General features: G+C 37.4%; 1 long non-coding RNA gene and 1 pseudogene across 1 annotated transcript in view; one reads left to right on the forward strand and one right to left on the reverse strand.

Moving 5' to 3' along the window:
• LOC128314258 (uncharacterized) overlaps positions 1-22800 on the forward strand; it is a 154132-nt gene that overhangs the window by 90805 nt on the left and 40527 nt on the right. The gene's annotated exons all lie outside the window — the stretch shown is intronic.
• Positions 4140-5852, reverse strand: LOC106987250 (elongation factor 1-alpha 1-like; annotated as a pseudogene).

Raw genomic sequence — 22800 nt, forward strand, 5'->3', positions numbered from 1 at the left:
CTAGCTTAAGTAGCAATCTCATGAAATATACTTGCAGGTTTAAGTTTAGGGTCTCTTCCTGTGTCAACAACGGAGTGATCGGTACTGAGTCATGACTTCAAAACATGGAGACCAATCCTTCATACGTCCCTAAAATACTATGTTTTTAATTCACAAGTAGGGGTGTTAGGGAATATTTTGTTTACTGAATAGGCCTAGATTTCCAAAGTTGGAACATTACTGTTGGGACTTAACATGTTTAAGGGGAACTTGCATATTCAACCATCTAGCTATCTGGTCATTTCTTCTTAGGTCAGTTCTATGTCCATAGTTGTGTTGAAATGAGGAAGTTAATGGTAGCTCTGCATGGTAATTTGAAATGCAAAAGCAGATTCTCTTTTACTTTATGGGGAGAAATCTAGCATGCATGCCCCTGAAAGCAGCTTAGATAGCATGCTTTCCAAAAACTAAGGAAGGAATTTGTTCTCTCTTATGTTCTAAGCTACATTTACCTCTGAAGAAGTCAGTATTACTCATTGCACATCTTCAGTTCCACCACTATCGTTATGAAGACAGAACCTCAACTTTCTCTGGGAGGGTGAATCATTGTCATTGGTGATTGTATATCCTGTGAGTTGTTGGTAATAGAAGTCGGTTATTTACTATCCAGCTGACCACACTCATAATTCACAATTTAGCCATTGTTAGAGCAGCTTGTGCAAATTAGTTTTCAAGTTTTGTGGGATTTCTTCACAGGTTAGATTCTAAGCATGCAACACTTTCTCTTATATGTTTAGCAGATCTTTAATAATTTGTTATTCAAAGCTGATCATTCATTCTAGGCAGCTACCTAATCTATCCACAAGCTAACATTATATTGCTAATTAAAAGGAACAAAACAAAATCAATACATGTGTTTTCCTGGAAAAGAGAAATGTATGTAGTCATTGTGGCCATGAAATATGGATGTGTCCATTTTTTAAAAAGTGGGCTATAAAAAAACACATCCTAGGTACTGTTCTATTTTCCTCTGACTTCCCTGACTCCTGGACACTCAGCCTCTTGCTCCTTCTCAGCAGCTACCCTGACCTCCTAACCTTCTCTGGGTCTACACAGTTTCTCTGCCTGAGGCCAACCAGACTTGTGTCTTTGGCTCCTTGAAATACTAACAAATTTAAATAAAATACCACACCACAGGATTTAAGATCTGACTTTTCAAGCAGTTTCAGAAGAACCAAATAATGCAACCAGAAAGTTCAGGGGCATCAAATCCCCAAGCAGCTAACTTTGACCAAAGGGAAACATGAGATACGAACGAGCAGAGTAGATCAATTTGCTTCCTTTCTCCCTCTAATAGATTTGAGCCAAGGTAAGTTTTCTCCATTTGGCCTTTCAGGAGATGTTCCATATGCTGAGCAAAATCACCTATGAAACAGTCCTCTGGGTCTTTAAGCAGCTCTTTGCAAAGCAATGGAGAACACTGTAGGACATCACCATGTATGGCTTCTCATAATATTCTCATTCACTTGATTCTTTCCTCATTATTAATGAAGATTAGACCTTCCATATGAAGTATTGTTACTTCATGCTTCCCCGAGTCTCTGTTCTAGGAGATTCAGGTTACAACATAAATTATCCCAGTCAGTTGAATGCAACTGAAGTTGAAGAGAGACAATCCCTCTTTTAAGACTTAGCTACTTTCATTCTAGATGTTATTCATTGAAACGGTGTTTGTAGGACATCTATATAAAGCCATTGATGTAGGTTTGAGGAGGTAAGCTGTCTTCATCGAGGGTATATTCTGGTGTGAAAAGATTCTCAGTAAATGAGTTATGTACGGACAGCATATCAATCTTATATGTCATAGATACTTGTAAGTGTTATGGTGAACAGTACTTAAGGGAGGTGTATAGAAAGTGGATTAGTGGATGGTGTACAATTTATAACAAGATAGTTGAGAAGGCCACATTTAGAAAGTGTCATTTATGGAAAGATGCAAAGATAATGAGGAATCTAAGTGTATTTCTGGGGAAGAACATACAAAAAAATGGGAATAGCATATATAAAAAGTCCTAAAATTGAATGGTGTCTTGTGTGTTCAAGAAATAGCCAGGAGGCCAATATGGCTGGCACAGTATGAAAGATTAGAAAATAGCAGTAAATGAGGTTATTGAGGTGTTACAGGGCTAATCCTCATACTTTTTAAAAAGTGTTTATTTATTTTGAGAGAGAAAGGTAGCATGAGTTGAGGGAGAGAGAGAATCCCAAGAAGGTTCTGCACTGTGAGCATGGTGCCTGATGTGGGGCTCAATCCTACGAACCATGGGATCATGACCTGAGCTGATATCAAGTCGGATGCTTAACCGACTGAGCCACCCAGGCACAACCCCCTTTATAAATTTATGTTTAATATAACCCATCACACTTTTGAAAGTGAAAGGAGATAAGCCTAATGATTATATCTAAGCACTGCCCTAGCAAACTGGAATGAATGGTCACCCTATTTCCAGGCTATTGTAAGAATTTTAGACATTTGTTAAATAGAAAGCGATTGAAGAATTTTGAGCAAAAGAGTGGCATGTTCGAGTTTATGTTTTGATAATATGATACTGACCTTTGAAGGAGAGAAAAGGGTAAAAACAAAATACAATGGAGGAAAGCAGTTAAGACCCTATGGCAATCATATGTGTGCCTGGAGGTCTGTAATGACCACATAAATCTGAAAGTTGTGTTAATCAGTATAGACCAAGCTATATGCTATGATAGCAAGGAAACCCCCATATCTTACTGGCTTAAACCAGAGCTCAGCAAACAATGGTCCATAGGCCAAACTTAGCCACCACCCTTTTTGGTAAGTGTGATTTTATTGGGACCACAGCCACACCTATTTACAGTTTATGTATGGCTGCTTTCTCTCTGTAATGGTAGAATCGATACCTGCAACAGAGATGGTATGGCTGTAAGCTTAAAATATTTATCATCTGTCATTTTGCACACAAAAAAATTTGCTGACCCTGTGCTTAAAGAAAACAAAGCATTATTTCTTGTTCAAGGTCTGTTATCCAAACACTCTTCTTGGAGCAGCTCATTTCCAAGCACTGGATTCGGACATTAAAGTCAGTTCCATCCCAGAACTCCACTCTTCCAATATGAGGCCATCACTGTCACCAGGTATCACCACCATCATGAGCGGGAAGATCTCAGACCAACTCTTAGATGCTTTGCCTAGAAGAGATAGACATTCCTGTTGATGATGGTCAACCCAATAGACTCACGTAACTGAGAGGGGTCTGGGCAATTTGAGGGAGAACATAAATGATTGGTTGACAGTAAAAATTTTTGCCTAACAGTCATAAGTCCAGAAATGAGCCTAGATTAGCTCACTGAAGGAGAGAGTTTTGGTAGACGAGAGAAAATGTTCAGGAACTATGCTGGGCCATTCCGTAAACAACAGCAAGAACTCCAAAGATTAGGAGCTAGAAAGGAGAATGCGGTGGAGCAAATGTGTAAAGCCAGTTCCTTGCAAATGTCTTGCATGGCAAGTGAAGGAAATGTATCAAGAAGGAAGGAATTATATATGCCAAAAGCTGATGAGCCATGGAAGAGGAGGACAGAGATTGGATGACGGATTTGGAGATCCCATCGACTACCCTGACAATAGTCATTTCAGTTAATTGGAGTGATTTTGAAAGTCTTATTGGAGAGAATTTAAAATAGATTGAGAAGCAAGGAATCAGAGACTGGAAAAATACACAAGTATTTTGAGGAATTCTGCTATGAAGAAAATGAGTAAAATGGTGTGGAAGATAAAGAAGTAAGGAGTTAAAAGGGTGGGTTTTTCCCCTTTTTTAAATGAGATTAAAAATTTAATGCGTTAATGGATTTTTTTTTTCATTAAACTTTTGTTTTAATGGGTCTCAAAATTCTGTGACAGATTTTTGGTCAAAGTTGTTTCCATTAAAAAGTACTGATTTTAGGGGTGCCTGGGTGGCTCAGTTGGTTAAACATCCGACTTCGGCTCAGGTCATGACCTCCTGGTTCATGGGTTCAAGCCCCATGTTGGGCTCTGTGCTGACAGCTCAGAGCCTGGAGCCTGCTACAGATTCTGTGTCTCCCTCTCCCCTGCTTGTGCTTGCTCTCTCTCTCTCCCTCTCCCCTGCTTGTGCTTGCTCTCTCTCTCTCAAAGGTAAATAAAAATTAAAAAAATTAAAAAGCACTGAGTTTAAAAACTAATAACTTAAAACTGCCACACACACAAAAAAACAAATGGTCCAAAAAACATTCTCCTTTCCTTCTGAAGGTTTTACGATGCATTGTTACCATTAACCAGTCTTTTACTATTAAACTTAAGTGGCCAATTGACACAAACAGTTCTGAGACCGTTCTTCCACCACTGATTAAGACTGGGGTGGCAGGTATTGGGGGCAGTTAAGTAGCCTTCTGAGCTTTCTGGGCAGATTTGTTGACCTTGCCAGGTCCAGCTGCCTTCTTGTCCACTGCTTTGATGACACCCACAGCAACCGTCTGTCTCATGTCATGAACAGCAAAATGTTCCAGAGGAGGGTAGTCAGAGAAGCTCTCAACACACATGGGCTTGCCAGGAACCATATCAATGATGGCAGCATCAGCAGATTTCAAGAATTTGGGACCATCTTCCAGCTTTTTTCCAGAATGACGGTCAATCTCCTTCAGCTCAGCGAACTTGCCGGCAGTGTGAACTGTGTGACAGTCCAGCACAGGTGTATCCGGCACTAATTTGGCCTGGATGGTTCAGGATAATCACCTGAGCTGTGATTATCCTGAACCAGCTGCTTCCATTGGTGGGTCGTTTTTGCTATCAGCAGCCACATTGCCACGACGAACATCTTTGACAGATACGTTCTTGACATTGAAGCCCACGTTGGCCCCAAGTAGAGGCTCACTCAAAGCTTCATGGTGCATTTCAACAGAATTTACTTCAGCTGTAACACTGACTGGAGCAAAAGTGGCCACCACGTCTGGCTTAAGAACACCAGTCTCCACTCAACCCACAGGACAGTACCAATACCACCAATTTTGTAGACATCCTGGAGGGGCAGACGCAAGGGCTTGTCAGTTGGATGAGTAGGTGGCGGAATGCAATCAAGCGGTGTGGTTCCACCGCCATTGCCGTCTTTACAGGTGTCTTTTCATCCCTTGAACCAATGCATGTGAGCACTTGGCTCCAGCGTGTTGCCGCCATTCCAACCAGAAATGGGCACAAATGCTACGGTGTCGGGTTTGTAGCCAATTTTCTTAATGTAGGTGCCGACTTCCTTAATGATTTCCTCGTATCTCTTCTGGCTGTAGAGGGGCTCAGTGGAATCCATTTTGTTAACACTGACAATAAGCTGTTTTACACCCAGTGTGTAAGCCAGAAGGGCTCATGGGTCATGCTCACGGGTCAGCCCTTTCTTGGACATCCTGCTTCAAATTCGCCAATACCAGCAGCAACGATCAGGACAGCAGTCAGCCTGAGATGTGCCTGTAATCATATTTTTGACAAAGTCTCTGTGTCCTGGGGCATCAGTGTCACATAGTACTTGCTGGTCTCGAATTTCCACAGGGAGGTATCAGTGGTGATGCCACGTTCACGTTCAGCTTTCAGTTTATCCAAGACCCAGGCATACTTGCAGGAGCCCTGTCCCATCTCAGCAGCCTCCTTCTCAAATTTTTCGATAGTTCTTTTGTGGATCCCACCGCATTTAGAGATCAGATGACCAGTAGTGGTAGACTTGCCCGCATCTACGTGTCCAATGATGACGATGTTGATAGGAGTCTCTTGCTTTCCCATTTTGGTTTAGGTTTAGCAGTGGTGTTCATAACACCTGTGTTCTGGGGGCAAACCCATTGTGAAAAAGCTGGAATTTTGTTGATCCAGAAAAATCTTGTTGCAAATATGAGAGAGTGCAGTTGTGATGTCCCTGAGTGCCAGAAGTGGAGGATTATGGGAGACAAGTACAGGGGCTGCCCTGAGTAGGGGCTTGACTAACACTCTAAAAGGAAATGAATTAACACTAGGAATGTCTAATCTCTGTTACAAAACAAAAAACAAACAAACAAAAAACCTCAAAATACTCTTACTTCTCAACTCAACTTTCAGAGATTAATATTCTCTCTCTCTCTGTCTCTTTTTCCTTTAAAAAAAATTTTTAGTCTTATTTTTGAGAAAGATACAGCATGTGAGCAGGGGGAGAACAGAGAGATAGGGAGACACAGAATCCGAAGCAGGATCCAGGCTCCGAGCTGTCAGCACAGAGCCTGACGTGGGGCTCGAACTCAGAAACTGTGAGATCATGACCTGAGCCGAAGTCGGACGCTCAACGGACTGAGCCACCCAGGCGCCCCATCTCTTTTTCCTTTTGAGAAAAGTTAATTCCAACATATTCCCTTGTTCTGAAACATTTTGGGAAAAAGCATCTCCAATTAGGTCAACAGATTTCTGACTTTTAAACAAGAATGTTTTAACCCTGGTAACACTTTATAATTAGTAAAACATTGACTGGATTTCTTTTAATTACTATAATCCTACTTCCATCCCCCTGGTGCTAAGATGGCCAGATGTTCAGCTTATATTTTACAATAATTGTGTAACTGAACCTCTAAAGATGGTTTAAGTTATTTTTTTCTGTGGAAAGTAGCTCTTTTCATGGTGAGCTATAAAATTTCAAGTGGAAACTACGTATTCCCTCTCTGAATGCTATTTAATTTCTCCAGTAGCAATGCTTAGCTACTGTATTTATTTCAAACCATAACTTTTCCTTTTAGTCTAAATATGAAAAAGTAATTTTTCACAATAAAGAAAAAGTAAAATTAAAAGTCAGTGATAGTACAGGCCTGTAACTGTGCCTAAATTTTTTTACCGTGTTTGTGTGTGTATGTGTGTGTGTGCACGTGTGTTTTAATCGTGAATAAAACAAAGGGTAGAATTTAACAAGCCCTTTTAGTTAGTATGTTAATTTCTCATTTTAACAAGACTTTTTTTTTGAGAATACAATAGTTGACATGAATCCCATAAGTTTCATTACCTTTTTTCTTGCCCTTTTTTAAAAAACAGCTTGCACATCTCCAGCATTGCATAAAATACCCATTTGTAATTATGCTTAACCTTTCCAAAGCCTCTGAGTATAGTCTGCTCATTAATCTTTAACCTGACAAGCCTTGGGGGTTGTGAAATTAGTACCTCCATGTATTAGAGACACAGAGACCATAGACAAGGGGTACAAAAGGGGTAATTAAGAGGAGGTAAGAAAAGAAATAGAACAAAACTAGGGGGATATGATTGTATTACGGTAGGTGTCAGTGAACAGCAGGGACCATGGAATGCAAATCATAGACAGAGTTCAGGAAATAAACCAAGCTATACATTTATAGAACAAAACCAATTTAATCAGATCCTGTCCTGTTCAATGAAAATAACTTGTACCAAATTGATCTAAAATAAAGATTTACAAATATAATCATACAAAGTATGGACTTGGTGTGCTTTCATAGAGCATTCCCCATATGCATTTTCCCATGCTATACTGAAGTGTAACAAAGGATGTATCTTAAGTAAAACTAACACTGTTGCCTGAAAAGTTACCCTTTTGTGATGAAAGAAGTGTCATATTTTTATCCATACAGATATTCATTAGTTTTGTATTAGGTGTTGATGAAAAGAGCTAGTATGAATAAGATTTCTTTGTATCCTATTTTTCTACATAGCAAATTTTACCTAGGAATTTTTGTGTTAACTGTTGAAGATTTGTTGCTATAAAGATGCATATACATTTATGCAAATATTTACACATATTATACTATTGCATCTGCATAATAATGCAAGATTTTGAAAACTTTTGTTTATTTTTAACAAATGTTGTTCTTCAGAAAAGGGAGAGTCACATTATGATAGTTTTTATAGTCATATACAAAGAGAAAGAAATGGGGAAATATCTTTGTCTTTATGTTAAACAAAAAAATAGTATAAGCCAACCATGTAGTCCCCTCCTCCTTGAATTTAGTGGTGTTTAGAATAACAGCTAAGTTGCTATAATAGACTATAAAGTTTAGTGAGTAAAATAAGTTAGAAATTGATTTCTCTCTTGTATCATGAATCCAAAGGGGAATTGAGAAGGGATGGCAGGACAGCTCTGTCAATGTCAACCAGCCACTACTGTGCTTGACATTTCTCACCCAGGGGTTAGGAAGGATATGCAGAGGGGTGCCTGGGTGGCTCAGTCAGTTGAGTGTCTGACTCTTGATTTCGACCCAGGTCATGATCTCCTGCTTCGTGGTTTCGAGCCCTGCATCAGGCTCCATGCTGATGGTGCAGAGCCTGCTTGGGATTCTCCCTCTCTGTCCTTCTCTCTCTGCCCCTCCCATGCATGGTCTCTCTCTCTCTCTCAAAATATATAAACTTAAAAAATAAAGGAAGAATACACAGATTCCTAGACAAGCTTCTTTAAGGACATTTTCTCGAGTTCCATTGCTACTATTTATATCCCATTGGCCCCAGTTTAGGCACATGGTTAAATCAAACTATAACAGGAACTGAGAAATATTGTATGTAGATATCCAACTAAAACTGGAAGATACTATATACCTAGATATTTTTAAGTTTCAACTCCTTAGGTTTGTATAGTGCTGTGTATTAATAATTAGAATTTGGTAAAATTAGAGAAGTAAAGAAAATACAAGTTGTACACCTAAAAATAAACCTGGTTAAACATATGGATGTATTTCTGGTGTTCTTTATAAAATATATCTGTGTATACTCATCTAGTCTGTGTGTGAGATAATTAAGTATTTAGACTGACTTTTTATGTTTTACCTTTTCATTGTCTGCAATTATCCCTTGGAGCCTTTTCTTGCCTATTCTGTGTCCTTTCTTTCTTTTTCTTTTTTCTTTTTTTTTTTTTTTTTGATTTCTTCATCCAGTAGAATATAATTTTCGGACTCTCATATATTCATTCATCAATTTGATAAATATTTAGTGAACATCTAATATATAGCAGACATTATTTTGAGAACTTGGGATATTGTAATAAATAAGACAGATAGAGATCCCTGCCCCGTAAACTCCTGTTCTTGCCATGGAAGACAGAGTGGAGTGGTAAATTTAACAAATAAGCAGTCTATAGTCAGAAAGGCTAGAATAGAAGTTCTGTCGTTTAAATCAGCCATTGGCTTGCCAGAAGAAAAGAGAGCCCAGAGTCTTGGCCAGGTGGTTGCTTGGCCAGGTGGTGAATTACTCTGGCCAAGAAGGACCACATCTCAGTTCCATCCAAAGGTCATTGACAAGAACTGTCATATGGTCCCTTCCAACCATAAGAGCATCAACCAGAAAGTATAGTTTTATCAATTGCTTCATAGCAGGGGGAGAAAGAACTGTATGGTACCTGCCATGGCAGGTATATTGGATGCTAGAATTCAGGTTTATTGGGAGTTGGGCACAGATCTCATTGAGAGGGTGACATTTGAGAAAAATTAAAGGAAATATTGAACTCAGTCATGCAGATGTTTAGAAGAAGAATCCTTAAGGCCAGTAGAAACACGTCAAGGCCAGACTGCACCTGTCCCATTTGAGGACATTTAAGAACATTTATGAGTCCACTGTGTCAGGTGCAGATTGAGAGAAATTTGTGGAGATGAAGCCCAAGATGTACGGAGGCCAGAACATGTTGGGCACGATAGGCCACTGGAATGACTTTGCCTTTACTACAAATAAAATGAGGCATTATTGTGGGGTGTTGAAGAACCGTGTGGAAAAAACTGTCTACTGTTGTATTGAAAATAGAATTATAGGAGGGGTGCCTGGGTGGCTCAGTTGGTTAAATGTCTGATTGTGATCTCGCAGGTCGTGATCTCACAGTTGGTGGGTTTGAACTCTGCATCTGGCTCTGCAGTAACTGTGCAGAGCCTGCTTGTGATTCATTCTCTCTCTCTCTCTCTCTCTCTCTCTCTCTCTCTTCCTTCCCCCCTCTCAGTCATTCTCTCTCTCTCTCTCTCTCTCTCTCTCAAAAATAAATAAACTTAAAGGAAAATGAATCATGGGAAAGCAAAAGTAAAGGCAGGGGACCAGTTTAGGGGCCAATTTCACTCATCCATGTGCTGAAGAGGAGACTGTTGTTTTTCAAACTGCCTTTTTTTCTGGATACTCAGCTAGACCACATTCCTCAGTGTCCTTTGCAGTTAATATGGCTGTGGCTTGAGAGTGAAAGTAACATATACCCATGTTAGGTTTGGTCTATAACAAAATATACATAACTAACCACTTCGTTTCCCACTGCCAGCTGAGTGGGGAAGATGCCAAGGGTAGGACCAGTAGGTACAAGAAGCCTAGATTTCTCAGTGATTTCATGGATTTGATAGTATCCCTTTCCCCAAACTTGCTGTCTAACATAATTAGAGTACGACATAAACCTTTCCTGAATGTAGCCACTGAGATTTGGGGTTGTTTGTTGTAGCAGGTAGGATGACACTACCTACATTGGAGTAGAGTTCTGCTTAATACATGGCCCTGGGTTAGCAATTAGGAGACAGGTGACATGGAAAAGAGCCTAATATAAGAGACAGAGAATCTGATGGTTCATGTTATAGAGTTTTAAAAACACTTGGTAAAACTCCCCCATGAGTAACATGGAAGCTAAACCACACATCTCCAAGCATATAGCTCTAGAAAGCAATTGGGGGAAAAATTTTTTTTTAGGATATGTTGGCCATGATTGGTCGCTTTTTGCCAGTGTGTTACAAGAGATAAAGTGAGGCAAGAATTGGGTGGAGTCAGGCAGAGATGGGGTGATATAGGGGAGGTCAGATGTCAGGAGTAGGCAAAGCTATTGTTTGTGGACTTAAAAGAGTGAGACAGATGTTTAAACATGGTTTCAAGAGATGAACACCCACTAAGATTTCTCTGTCGAAGAAAGAGTTGACTTTGCAGCAAAGATCAGATTAATGATGTTTCCATCCCATCAATGCCAACCAATCCACATGATTACAGGGTCTTATACATTAAGTTGAGAAAGCAGAGGACATGATAGAAGAGGGATGATTTGAGAACAAAAAACTGCAGATTTGAGAACTATAGGAAAGAATGTTGGTTACCAATAGGAATGAAATTGATAGGAATCAAACAGATAAGAAGCCTGCTCATTGTTTTTAGGTACAATATTACTGAAGAAATGACAAGCCTAGACTAAAAATGTATTTAATATTAAAAAAAAGGTAGACCTTGAAACTTGCACAAGAAGGAAATATTAAAATATGTATATTAATTTTCCATCTAAAAGGAAAATTAAGCTTAATCACCTTTTAATGTATTGATTAACAACTCTAGTGCTGTCAAAGGTCCTGAGGTCAAACCATTAGTCATCTGTCACCAACAGCACCTGAGCGATCCTTTGGGAAAAGGGGGAGTTTTGCAGTGTGGAGGGATGGACACTGGTACACCTGTCCGTTTGCCTTCATTGTATTGCTTCATATTGCAATATACATGTGATCATTTGAGTGGATTTATAGTAATATTTAGTTTTGATAAATTCACGTTGCAAGATGAAAAAGTAGCTTTAAATATTCTTGCACAATTTTTTTTCAAATTGAAATAATGTTAATCATACAAGCATAAGGAACCAATAAGGGAATGGCCGATACTTTTTATTTTAGTATAAATTCTTTGTAAGTCACATTATAAAATAAATAAAATGATGACCTCATTAGAGCTGATATATGGCCAAAATTTTGAAAATTAAAATTATCAACAATGCTTTTGAAAATACAGACTTATATACACCATTCACTATTCATTACATATGACCCTTATATGTGTATATTGCACCTTGAGACATTAGCTAAATATTAGTATATAAATGTTATTATGAATATATGTGTATTTGTGGGGGAAGGCAGATGGAGGGGAAAGACAAAAAAATTTTGGAGATTACAGCTCTATATAGGATGTAGGATGTTAATTTTGTATTGTGTTAAAAAAAATTGACCACTTTAACCATTTTAATGTGCACAGTTAAAGTAGTGTTAAGTATATTTACATTGTTGTGAAACAGATCACCAGAACTTTTTCATTGCAAATCTGAAACTCTGTACCTATTAAACAACTCCCTTTTTCTGCCTCTCGCCAGATCCTGTAATGACCATTCAGTCTACTTTCTGTTTCTGTGAATTCGACTACTTTAGATACTTCATTGTTAAGTTGTTTTGTGACTGGCTTATTTCACTTAGCACAATGTCCTCAAGATTCACCCATGTTGTTGCAAATGGCAGGATGTCCTTCTTTCTCATGGCTGAATAGTATTCCATTGTTTGAATATACCAGATTTTGTTTGTCCATTTATCTGCTGATGGATATTTGGTTTGCTTTAGTGTCATAATGATTGTGAATGGTACTCCTGTAAACATGGGTATAAAAATATCTCTCAGCAACCCTGCTTTCAATCCTTGTGGATATATTTCCAGAAGTGTGATTGCCTGATCATATGTTAGTTCTATTTTTTATTTTTAAAGAACTTCCATACTGTTTTTCAGAGGAGTTGTACCATTTCACAATTCTACCAACAGTGCATAAAGGTTCCAATGTTTCTACATCCCTAATACTTTCTGTTTTTTTAATGTTTATTTATTTTTGATAGAGGGAGGGAGGAGGAGCAGAGAGAAGGGGACAGAGGATCAGAAGTGGGCTGTGCGCTGATAGCAGTGAGCCAGATGGAGGGCTCGAACTCACAAACTGTGAGATCATGACTTGAGCTGAAGGTGGAAGCCACACTGACTGAGTCACCCAGGTGTCCCTGTTGTTGTTTTTAAATAATAACTATCATAATGGGTATAAGGTGATATCTCATTGTGGTTTTGATTTGCCTTTCTCTTATGATTAGTGATGTTAGCATCTAATATGCTTGTTTAGTCATTTATATACCATCTTTGGAGAAAATCAAGTCCTTTGCCTGTTTTTAATTGGGTTACTTTATTTCTTTTGTTGTTGTAAGAATTCTTCCTATATTCTGTATTTTGACAATTTACATATACGATTTTGCAATGTTTCATTTTATAGGTTGCCTTTCACTCTGTTGAGTGTGTCCTTTGATACACAAATGTTAAGTTTAATATAGTCCCATTTGTTCATTTTTGTATCCATTGCCTATGCTTTTGGTGTCCTAGTCAAGAAATCATTGTCAAGTCCATTGTCATGGAGCTTTTTTCCTATGTTTTCTTCTAGGAATTTTATAGTTTTAGATCACATTAATCCAGTTTTAGTTAATTTTTGTACATGGCATAAGAGAAAAAACTACCGCATTCTTTTGTATGTGAATATCCAGTTTTCCAAATAGTATTTATTGGAAATGATCCTTTCCTCATTGAATGGCCTTGGCACCTTTGTGGAAGATCATTTACCATATATACGAGGGCTCTCTATTCCACTGGTATATTTGTATGTCTTTATGCCAGTATCACACTGTTGTTATTACTTTAGTTTTGTGTTATGTTTTGAAATTAGAAAGTGTGAATCTTCCAACTTTGTTCTTCCTCAAGATTGTTTGCCTCTTTGGGGTCCTTGGGGTTACATATGAATTTGAGGATTTGAGGATGAAATCCTCAAATTTCTATGAATTTGAGGATAGAATTTGTCTATTTCTGCAGAAAGTATCATTGGAATTTTGACAGTGATTGCACTGAATTTATACATCACCTTGGGTAGTAAGACCATCTGAACATTAAGTTTTCTAATTTATGAACACTAGATATATTTCCATTTATTTGTTCCTTTTCTTTCAGATTTTGTAATTTTCAGTGTACAAATCTTTCTTACCTCCTCGGTTATGTTTATCCCTAAGTATTTTATTCTTCTTTATGCTATGCTAAATGGAGTTGTTTGTTAATTTCCTTTTTGGATGTTCATTATTAGTATCACTGATTTGTGTGTGTTGGTTTTGTATCATGCAGCTTTGAGAAATTTGTTTATTCTAACATTTTTTTGTGGCATCTTTAGAGTTTTCTATGTTATAAGATGATGTCATCTGTGGACAGAGATAATTTTACTTCTTTCTTTCCCATTTTGATGCCTTTGTATCTCGACTAATTTCTCTGGCTAGGACTTCTCATTCTATATTGAATGAAAGTGGTAGGGATTTCATCCTTGCTTTGTTCCTGGTCTTAGAGGGAAAGCTTCCAGTTTTTTCACCATTGAGTTTTTAGCTGTGGGCTTATCATAAATGACCTTCATTATGTTATATTTGTTATGTTATTCCTAGCTTGTAGTTTTATATCATGTATGAGTGTTGAATCTTGTGAAGTGATTTTTCCCCATCAGTTAAGATGATCATTTGGTTTTTGTCCTTTATTCTGTTAGTATAGTGCATTACATTGATTGGTTTTCCTATATTGAACCATCTTTCCATTCCAGGAGTAAATTTCACTTGGTTATGGTACATAATCCTTTGAATGTGCTGTTGAATTTTATTTGCTAGTATGTTGTTGAGGTTTTGCATGGAATCAGGGGTATTGGTTTGTAGTTTTATTCTACTATTTTTGTCTGGCTTTGGTACCATGGTGAATGAAGTTGAAAATGTTCCTTTGTCTCCAAATATTTGGAAAGGTTTCAGAAAATTTAGTTTTAATTCTTTACATGTTTGGGAGAGAGGTCCAGTAAAGACATCTGGTCCAGAGCTTTTTTTTTTTTATTGAAAGGTTTTTTAATTATGAATTTAAACTTTTTACTTATTAGTCTGCTTAGAGTTTGTTTCTTTATGATTCAATCTTAATAAGCTGTGTTTTTCTAGGAATTTATCCACTTCTAGGTTATCCAACTTGATGATAATTACTCATAGCATTTTCTTATAATCCTTTTAATTTCTGTGGCGTTGGTTGTAATGTCTCCTCTTTTATTCTGAGTTTATTTAAGTAAAACTCCCTCATTGATTTGTTTCTATTGTTTTTTCTATTCTCTGTTTCATTTATTTTTGTTCTCATAGTTATTATTTCCTTCATTCTGCTAACTTTAGATTTAGGTTTTTTTCTTCTTATTCTAATTTGTTGAGGTATGAAATTAGGTTGTTGATTTGAAATATTTTTTTTCTTTTTAAATGTACACATTTACATCTATAAACTTCCCTTTTAGTACTACCTTGGCTGAATTCCATAAGTTTTGGTATATTATATTTTAATTTTTGTTTTAAAATATTTTAAAGTTACTTAAAAGTTTATTTACCACCATTAGCACTAAGACACTGTCATAAATGCATATATATACAAACTGTATCATATATGTTGTATTTGTGGTATAAAAATGAGTTTGGATAAATTTTTAACTTGTTAAAAAAAGAAGAATAGAAGTAAAACAGGCATGCACATTCATCAGTGATATACTATCCTAACGTCTGAGCATGTGGTTTGTCTTCAGTTGGTCTGAGACTTTTTGTTTGGATCTGATACTATCCTTATGACTTCTTCCTTGACCCACTCATTGTGTAAGAGTGTGTTGTTTAATTTATACATATTTGTGGATTTTCCATTTTCTTTGTGTTATTGATTGAAATCATATCAAGTATATTTTCTGATCATAATGGAATGAAACTAAATCTTTACTTACTTAAGGTTTGGTTTGTAGCCTGACTTATGGTCTGTCCTGAAGAATGTTTCATGTACATTTGAGAAGAATGTATATTCTGCTATTGTTGGGTTAAGTGCTCTTTTTTATATCTGTTAGGCCCATGTGTCTACTGTATTGCTTAAGTTCTCTATTTCATTATTGATGTTCTCTCAGATTGCTTCCTCTGGTATTGAACATGAGATATGGCAACATCGTCCTATTATTGCGTTACTATCCTTCCCTTCAGTTCTGTCAATATTTATGTCACATATATATGAACTCTGAGGTTTGGTGAATAAGTATAATTGTTATTTCTTCCTGGTAAATAGGACTTTTTATCATTATAGAATGTTTTTATATCTTTTGTAACTGTGTTTTATTTAAAGTTTAGTTGATAAAAGTATAGCCACTTGTGCTGTCTTTTGTTTACCATTTGCATGGGAAATCATTTTCCGTCCTTACTCTCTGCCTATGTAAGTCCTTAGGCATAAAGTGAATCTCTTAGAGATGGCATATAGTTGGATCCTGTGATTTATTTTATTTTATTTTATTTTATATGTTTAATTTGAGAGTGTGTGCATGTGCACAAGCACGAGTTAGGGAGGGACAGAGAGATAGAGAAGGAGAGAATCTTAAGCAGATTCTACGCTGTCAGCACAGAGCCTTACATGGAGCTCCATCTCATGAACCATGAGATCATGACATGAGCAGAAATCAAGAGCCAGATGCTTAACCAACTGAACCACCCAGGCACCCCCTGTTTTTTTTTTTTAAATGCAATTGAACCAATCTATATTTTTTGATTGGTAGTTTAATCCATCTTATTTATTTATGTTTATTTGGTGGGGGGAGAGAGAGAAAGAACGTGAGCAGGGAGGGGCAGAGAGAGCGGTGGCAACACAGAATCTGAAGCAAGCTCCAGACTCCGAGCTGTCAGCAGGGAGCCTGACATGGGGCTCGATTTCATGAACCACAAAATCATGACCTGAGCCACCCAGGCACCCCTAATCCAGTCACATTTAAAGTAATTGCTGTAGGGAAGAACAACTGTTACCAGTTGGTTGATTTCTGTCTGCTTTATAGTTTTTTGTTGCTCTTTTTTTCTCTCTCTGCCTCCCTTCCTTAGTGTTTCATTGAATTTCATAGTGATATACTTTGAATTCTTTCTTATTTTGTGTGTAGACTGTAGATGCTTTCCTTATGGTTACCATTGCAATTATATAAAACATCTTAAGGTTATAGCATTGTGTTTTAATGTGATAACACTTCTGTTGCAGACCAAACTTCCACTCCTTTATAGCCCCCCTGACATACTTTATTTTATTGATGTCACAGATTACACCTTTATATACCCTTAACATAGATTTATAGGTTTTTTATTATGTTTTTGTCATTTAAATTTTACGTACTAATATTGCAGTAGTACAGGCTAGAATATTTGCTCATGTATTTACCTTTACTGGAGAAACTTAATATTTTTTTAAGTTTATTTTTATTTAGAGAGGGAGAGAGAGAGAGCATGCACTCACAAGTGAGGTAAGGGCAGAGAGAGGGGGACAGAGGATCTGAAGAGGGCTCTGCACTGACAACAGAGAGCCCAACATAGGCTCAAATTCACGAACTGGGAGATTATGACCTGAGCCCAAGTCAGACACTTAACAGATTAAGCCACCCAGGTGCCCCAACTGGAGAACATTATATTTTAGTATGGCTTTGTGTTGTCTTCTATCATTGGTTCATTTTAATTTGAAGAAATCTCTTTAGCATTTGTTGTAGAAGAGGTCTAGTGAAAATGAACTTCCTCTGCTTTTGTTTTTCTGAGAAAATATTAATTTCTCCTTCATTTTTGAGAAATAGTTTTTCTGGATACCATATTTTTGGTTGATATTTTTTCTTTCAGCACTTTGGCTATATCAACCAACTCCCTTCTAGCCTATTTAAGGTCCCTAAGTCTAAATACAATTATATATTGGATATTAGAACTTCAGAGAATGAATACTGAAGGAACACAATTTAGTTCATAACAAAGAGTTTAAGAGATTATAAAGTTTTTTGTAAATTATAAAGTTAACATCTTTGCTTTTTTTGAATATATCTAAATTGTTCTGATATTGTCAATCAAATGCAATTATTTATAAATCAAGTATCTTGTAATTTCAAAAGTATGAAACATTATTTGGATTGAGATGGGTGGTAATGACTAAAACCACACACATTATCTGATAATGCTTGCTTGGGGCAGTCACCTACATATTGGCAATATTCCTAATGAGATAAGTCTACATCAGCATTCAATAAACAGACATTTATTTAGACATACACTGATAACTAAAAGGTTGCTTTCTAAAGAAAATCATTCCTTCTCTGTTCATCATGTAAAAATGGAAGTGCTTGCTTTTAGTACTGAGGCCAAACACGTTTGGTTATTAAGAGAAATCCTGATGCCTGGAGAACATGCCCAGATACTAGGTGTTATGCACAATATACTTGTAAGGTTTATTTTTGTTTGTTATTATCATGAACTCTTAGAGGCCTCTTAGATGATCTCATATAAAAGTTGTGTGGACCCTGCATCTTAGGTCTTCAAGATAAAGTCCAAGTATCAGTTAAGCTGGACATATGAAGGCACTAACAATATTCTTACTATAACCTGCCTTGGATGGAGGTTGAGCACAGTGTTTCACTCACTTTGCACTACATTTAGCCTTTGCACTTTGTGCAATTAACACATAGGAGGAATGACTAGGATGATGGTGATGATGATGATCTCTTATTATTATATATTGCTATTGCCCTATGAGGTTCCCTTTTGAATGGCCTTTGTGAATAACCATTAACTCCGTATGGCTCAGAGAAGTTTGTCCCCTCCACTAATTTGGATGTATCATTTCTGGTTGTAGTCACATATTTTTACTCTTTTCTGTTGATGGTTTTTTGGAATTGTCTTTAATTTAATTGCTTGGCTTCACCAGACAATTCGTCAACATCTTCTCTTTCATTTAGAGAAATCAGTGAATTTTCATCCCATTGGGCTTTTACTGTCAAATCCTTTATTCAGGACTTACATTCTTTTTTCATAAAATTTTCATAGTTCGTGTGGATCATTTAATATAAAGTATCCAAATGCTATCCTCTAAGATCTTAAAACTTCTAAAAGTTTACATTTATGTAAAATGTATCAACAAACACAACTGAAGATGGATGTGAACGTTAGTTGGATATTAGACGAAGGATAATTGGTATATGATGCTGATTGACTAAATTTACTTCTAACTGTGATGTCGCAACTGAAAGATACACTTCTTTCTGCATAGCACTTTCAACAAATGTAATTAGACAATTGTTATTTGTTTAGAAATTTTCTTCTGCACCAGATTATGTGATCAATGAGGGCAGGGATTTATCTTGATCACCTTTTATCTCTAGCACTTGAGCTTGAGCGTCGTGTCTAACACATATTAGGTTCTCAATAAATATATACTAAATGAATGAATAAAACATCAAGTGAATGAACATAGGGCACAGATTCCATGATTCATGGTTGGAATGTAATTCTAAGTTCTTACTACATTCCAGTGGTGGTTCTTCCCTTTTTTTTTTTTTAATAGATTTATTTATTTTGAGAGAGAGATAGACATAGAGTGTGAGTGGGGGAGAGGCAGAAAGAGAGGGAGAGAGAATCCCAAGCAGGCTCCAAACTGTCAGTGTGGAGCTTGACTCGGGGCTTGAATTCTTGAGCTACGAGATCATGACCTTAGCGGACAGCAAGAGCAAGAGTTGGACCCAACCGACTAAGCCACCCAGACACCACTATATTCCAGTGTTTTTAACTAAAGGTGATTTTGTTCCCCATGGAACAATTGGCAATATATGGAGACAGTTTTGTCACAACAGGGGCATGTGCTACTTGCATTTAGTGGCTGGAAATGTTGCCAAACATCCTTCAGTAAACTGGTCAGCCACCCACCTCAAAGAGTAGCAATTCTGTCAGGGCGCCTGGGTGGCTCAGTCACTTAAGCATCTGGCTCTTGATTTTGGCTCAGTTCATAATCTCATAGTTTGTGGGATCAAGCCCTGCGTGGAGCTCTGTGCTGACAGCATGGAACCAGCTTGGGATCCTCTCTTTCCCTCTCTCTCTCTCTCTCTCTCTCTCTCTCTCTCTCTCTCTCTCCCCTTCTCAAAACTAAATACATAAACATTAAAAAAAATAAAAAGACTAGCAACCTATCAATAGTGCCAAGGTTGAGAACCTCATAATGGCCTGATTGGTCAGGCTGCTATATCCATCCAACAATATCTCTGGCTTATTTCCCTTTCTTTTGCTTATTTCAGGCTATCTTGAATTTCTTGCAGAAGCTTGTCCACACTAAGCTTTTAGGGCCTTTACACATGGTCTTCTTCTGCTTGGAATTTTTTTCTTGTTATCTTTTGAATGGCTATTCATTTTGTTTTTTCAGTTTCAGCTTACCTCACCATCCATGATGTATTTTCTGTCCTAAATCCTTGTTTATTTCCTACATAACAGTATTAAATTCTATAATTATATGTATGTATATATGTATCTGTGTCACTTTCTATTAGACTCCATAATCGTAAGTACAGGGACTTTGCATAGCATAATAATATCACATAGTAAGTGCTCAAAATTTTAAGTAGCTGAAATAAGATTGGTGTTATTGGAATATAGTTGAGATATTGATAAGATATATATACAGTGAATATGGATAGTTACACAAGGCCCAGTAGGCCATGGAATTTATTTCATTTGGAATTTATCCTAAGTGCTATAGGAAGCCATTAAATTGTTTTCAAAGTGAAGCAGCCAGATTTTAATTAATTAATTTGTTTATTTATTTATTTATTTATTTATTTATTTATTTTTTATTTTTTTAAGATCACTGACTGCTCTGGAAAGAATGAATTAGAATGGGAGAACATAGGAGAAGGATAACCAGTAAAGAAGATATGAGAATAGTCTATATAGTAATGGTGGCCTGGATTCTTAGTACCAAAAGTGAAATGGCAAGAAGTGAAGGGATTTTAGATCTATTTGAAAGTAAAAGTAAGGGCATCCCTATATTGGATACAGGAGATGGAAAAATAGTAAGGATATCATTAAGGATAATTTCTTAGTTTTTAACTTGAGCAAGTGGTAAGAATTGATTCCAGTTCCTGTTTTGGAGACAGCTACAGAAGAAAAATGGTTTTTTTTGTTTTTGTTTTTTTATTTTCTAGTTTATTTATTTATTTTAAGAGAGAGAGAGAGAGAAACAGAGATTGAGATGGGGAGGGGCAGAGAGAGGAGGAGAGAAAGAATCCCAAGCAGGTTCCATATTGTCAGTGCAGGGCCCATACAGGGCTTACTCCTACAAACTGAGATCATGACCTGAGCCAAAACCAAGAGTCTGGCGCTTAACTGACGGAGCCACTCGGGTGCCCCAGAAAGAAAATGTTTTAAAGGATAATAAATAAGGAGCACCTGCTGGCTCAGTAGGAAAACCATGTGACTCTTGATCTTCGAGGCATAAATTCAAACCTATGTTGGGTGTAGAGGTTACTAGAAAAAAAATAAACTTTAGAAAAATGTATCAGGTTTAAATAAAAAAGATAATAAATAATGTCATTTGAGCCGCATCATGTTGGTGATGCCTTTATAACAATGAAGGTGAAGTAGCAATTTATTGGATGTCTGGAGTTCAGGGGTGTAGTATCTCTCGATAATTTGAATTTGGTGTTTATCAACATATAGGCTCTGTTAACAACTGAAGCCTATATGAGATTTTTACAGAACGAGTAAAGTTAGAGAAATGTTATATACCAGAACCAAAATCTGTGACATACTAACATTTAGAAGGGAAGCAAAATAAGGGCTGCAAGTGTAAAAGACTGAGAAAGAAGTCAATGAAGAGAACAGGAATTTATGGAAATCCACAAAGAAAAGTGTTTCCCCGGGTGAGAGAGTAGCCATCTGGGGTGAATGCACAAGGATTGTTAGCACAAAGCAGGATCTTTGGATTGGGTAACACTGGTGAAAATCGGTATTTATGGAATTGTGCTAAAGGATGGGAGTGAAAGCCAACTGAAGTGGCTTAGTATTCGAATGGCAGTAAGTGGAGTGGAAAGTAGACTTCTGTAGAGCTCTTTTGAGAATTTTTGTTATGAAGGGGACTCGCAATTTGGCATAGTAGCTGCAGAGAGGCATGTGAGGTCCTAGGAGAATTTTCTGGACAATTTGAGAGTGTCTTGGAACGCTGATGGAAACATATGACAGAGAAAAAGAAACAAGTTGTAAGAGAGAAAATAACAGAATATCCTGGTTATCAATCTGTTGTCTCTCAACTCTAGACCCATTCTATGAGGCTTGCCCAGCAAGACTGCAAACACTTTTTCATTTACCTTCTGGTTTTTTACTATGTTGCACCCATTGGAGACACTAGAGGGAGCCTGGAAGTAGGACTAATGGAAGAAAGGACTTCTTTTGCGTTTGTTGTCCCTGTCAGTGCCCTCCCAGCATCACCTGGTTCCAGTGTCTAGCTTCCTGCTCTACCTTTACGGTCTCACTGAACCCACCTGAGCTGGAGGCCCACAGGGAGCTCATAGCTGAGAAGTGTCCCATCCTCAGCAAACCAGACTTCACCGCCACAGGGCTTTCGTTCCAGATTCATGCAACTCCAGGCTTTGTCCTGTGTTCTTCAGCTGTGGAGAAGCTGCCTCCTGTAATCTTGGCCAAAGTGTTCTCTTTTGGCCTTTCTATGTTCTTCAGCATGAGCGTAACTGATGAACATAGTACCATTCCCCCACTATTGTTCATAAATCGTTGTATTATGTCCTTATGAGCTGTATAACACCAGGTAGCTACAGATAAAAGCAATCTCTATGGTATGTGTCTGAGTCAGCTCTAACTGCCATAATAAAATACCATAGACTAAGTGGCTTATGCAAGAGAATTTTTTTTTTTAACAGTTCTTGAGGCTACAAGTCTAAGATCAAGATTCCAGCCAATTTGGTTTCTGCTGAGAGTTCTCTTCCTGGCTTATAGACCACTACCTTCTTGCTATATCCTTACGTGGCCTTTCTTCAGTGCGATACACAGAGGGAATGAGCTTTCTGATGTTTCTCCTTAGGAGGATATTAATCCTAGTGAATCAGGGCCCACACTTATGAGTTTAGTTAACCTGAATTACCTTTTTAGAAGCCTTATCTCTGAATATAGCCACCCTGGGGGC

The sequence above is a fragment of the Acinonyx jubatus genome, chromosome A1 (assembly GCF_027475565.1).
Source record: "Acinonyx jubatus isolate Ajub_Pintada_27869175 chromosome A1, VMU_Ajub_asm_v1.0, whole genome shotgun sequence".
In the NCBI taxonomy this organism is placed as follows: Eukaryota; Metazoa; Chordata; class Mammalia; order Carnivora; family Felidae; genus Acinonyx; species Acinonyx jubatus.